Below are 3,640 nucleotides of genomic sequence, written 5' to 3'. Positions count from 1 at the left end.
ACACAGGGTAAACAGCCAGCAATGGTATTACAGTACAACAAGGCTATCATTTTCAATAAGTACACAGATTAAATTCTTTTTGCAGTTAGCCACACCCCAAACAATTCATTAATTGCACATTACATAGTTGATTTGAGTTATGATATACATTTATTTGCTTTTAACCATACACTGTTTAAATGGAGTGCACACATTTTTCACATATGTAGGGTTAAGTAAATAATTTCAGTTTATATTAATCATTTTTTCTTGTGTCCATGTGGAAGAGTCTGTCCTGGGGAAGAAAGTGTGTGCCAAGGTGGAGCAGTTATTCCTGTGGCATGCCAATCAAGCCGTTACCACTGTGCTGCCATGTTGGAGGGGGATTTTGGTTTATTTGTTTTACTTGTAGTTGTAATTAGCGTCCATTTTTGTTTTCCCCTTTGTGTGTAAATGGTTTTGCCAAGCCACCTATATATGTTCCCTTGTGTCTCATTTCAGTTAGGTCAGTTTTTGAGTTCATATTCTGTTTGTTGTTATGCTGTTTTGAGTATAGTTATATTTTGTTGACCTCTTTTTAGGCCTAGTTGTTAAATTCTTGGTTTCTATTGTTTGATATTTTTGTAAATAAAAAAAGACCCTATTTTTCAACAAATCCTGTCCCTCATTGCTTGACTGTTTTGGTCCCTGACACCTTTATTTAATTAACATAATGTGCTATTACACATTCAAAACGCCAAAAATGAGGGAATAACTTTTTGTAAAGATGGTAAATGACCTGCTTGTATAGTGCCTTTCTAGCTTCCGACCACTCAAAAGCGCTTTTCACACACATTCACACAGCGCTGGCAAAGTCCATCGAAACAGAAACTAACTCATTCATAACACAAGCACACACCGATGCTAATGCATCGAGACAATTTGGGGTTCAGTATCTTGCTCAAGGATTACTTCGACATGTGGCAGGAGGAGCCGGGGATCGAACCAACAAAAAACCCTTCTGATTGGGGACGACCCGCTCTTGCCTCTGAGCCACAGCTGCCCTAGATGTGTTCCATTGTCAAAAAAACAACCTGACACAGATTGTTGTGACCAAGTGAGAAGCCACACCATGGTCTCTTTTCTAAATTCAAAACTTTGATCAAATTAAGCTGAATATAAATCAGATACATTAGGACTTCACCAATTACATTCTTGTCTTACATGCCGGGCTCAAAATGTTTGTCATCGGTTGTTGCAAAATGCATTATGGAATACTTGCTACCACACGTCGAAGTTTTCCCAGTGTCTCTGTACATACAGACATCAAATTATTAATATCACACCTTCCTAGTTGTGATACACAAAACCAAAAAGCAATGACCAAATATTATGGCAAATGCACTTTTTACGGAGCTGCTCTCTAAATCTCATTGTACTGTGTACAATGACAATAAAGGCTTTCAATTCAATTCATAGCACCAGGATGCACTATGGAAGAAGGCAAGCCGGTGGAGGCAATGTGATGCTTTGGGCAATGTTCTGCTGGGAAACCTTGGGTCCTGCCATTCATATGGATGTAACTTTGACACATACCACCTATCAGAATCAGAATAATAATCCCAGGGGGAAATTATTTAAATTTAAATTATTTAAATACCAAAGCACTGTTGCAGACCATGTACACTCTTTCATGGAAATGGTAAAATAGAAACTTTAAAAGCAAAATAATAACTATAAATCTGAATCAGATATAAAACTCCTACCTATATATCAAAGCGAGTATAGAAACTGCATTAGCAGGAGTTCACTAATGCCCTTAGTTTCTATACTTGGTTTGATATATTTGATTTTAGTAACAAAATTCGGGAACTGAGTCAAAAACATGAAGACTAGCAGCACTTTGACATAGACCAGAAGGATGTTGAAAAGGCCTTCCTCTCAGTGAGAGTAAATAAGGGCCTGACAACATTCGTTGTCGTTTACTTAAATCTGAGAGTTCTATATTTCATCACATTAAGTCTCTACAGGCACAGCATGTACCTAAGGTTTGCAAGGATGCTGTGGTAGCCTGTTCCCAAATCCAGTTACCCTAAAACTATGAATGATTTTGGACCTCTTACATCAATTTGAATGAAAATCTTGAAGACTGGTAAGGTCAGACGTTTTAAGAAAAACTGAGCATGCACTTGATCCCATTAAGTTTTCTTATAGACCACACAGAGGTGTGAAGGATACCAGTCACTTTGTTGAATTTAATTCTTAAACATTTAGAAGGAAATTTGTCTCATGCTAGACTTGTATTTGTGGGTTTCTCTCTTTTTTAACACAATCCAAACTCATATTTTAGCCAGTAGGCTTTCAGAACAATTTGATTTGAATAATAATCTTGTGGGCTAGATTCTGGACATTTTAACTAACAGGACACAAAGAGTGAGGATAAATGGAACTCTGTCGGATCAAGTTTTCTTCTACACTGGCTCTCCACAAGGATGTGTGCTTCACCCCTGTTATTTATCCTCTAAACCAATATGTTTTAAAGCAGAGGGGAAAACAGAACCATTTTAAAGTATGCAGATGACTCTGTTGTTGTTAGTCAAGTCCAGGACAATGAGAGCACCAATGGTCCAATCATCTATGAGTTTTTGAAATGGTGTGATCCTCCTATCTTATAACATATCTAAAGTGCAGTGTTATACATATACCTTGGGACAATTATTGACTTAAAACTGAACTTTGGCCAAAACTTTGAAGCCGTGTACAAAGAGGCACCAGCGTTTATTTTGTTTGAGGAAATCCACATTGACAAAACCATGATGAGCTTGTTTTATTGTGCTTTTATTTAGTTTAATCTTTTTCTTTAGTTTAATGGTTTGGAAACCTTTCTCTAAAGATCAGAAACTTCCTCAATCAGATTGTTAAATGGTGTTGTACGCTAAATTGTGAGTCACAGCTTAATCCAGAAGCCCTGTACACCAGACAGTTACAGCAGATAACCAGCTCGACTTTAAATGACGACTCCTTCCCTTTTTACAGTGAATTTCAGCTGCTTCCTTCTGGACAGAGGTTTATAGTCCTAAGATGTAGAACAAAGAGGTATTAAAAAAAACAGCAGCTATCATTCAGAGCAACAGGGTACTTTTTATTTGACCCTATTTATTCTAGTGGTTATTTATCTTAGTGGTTTTTTATTGTTCTCTCCTCGTAAGTCCTGATTTTTAGAGCCTGGTGCACTTTTACTTCATCACGTTTGTATTATATTTGTCTATTGCCTGAGTTGTTTGTTATTTATACTTTTGTCAAAAGGAATGCCTTGTCTTTAACTGCAAACCAAATCTACCCTTGCGTACAAATAAAGTAACCTTGAACTTTGACTGACTGACAGACAGGGTTGCCAGCAGTAAGCTGAAAAACTATTGGACTTTGAGTGCTGAGTCAAATTGTGTGGCTCAACATACTTTACTGTGGATTTGGTATTTTGTTTACTTCATACATAGGCTTATATTGTGTTTTCATATAGAAAGTTTATAGAAAGTTCAAGTCCCCTCAACACCCCTCCCTCAAAATTGAAAAAATAATTTAATTCTGTATTATTGTTTATCTTAGTATTTACAGGCCTAAAAGTATTTACAGTACATAAATATAGTAAGTTAATATATAGTAAATGTAAATATAGTAAGAT

Source organism: Morone saxatilis, unplaced genomic scaffold (assembly GCF_004916995.1).
Source record: "Morone saxatilis isolate NCDOM2014 unplaced genomic scaffold, NCSU_SB_2.0 Contig12, whole genome shotgun sequence".
Classification (NCBI taxonomy): domain Eukaryota; kingdom Metazoa; phylum Chordata; class Actinopteri; family Moronidae; genus Morone; species Morone saxatilis.
This window is presented reverse-complemented; position numbering follows the sequence as displayed.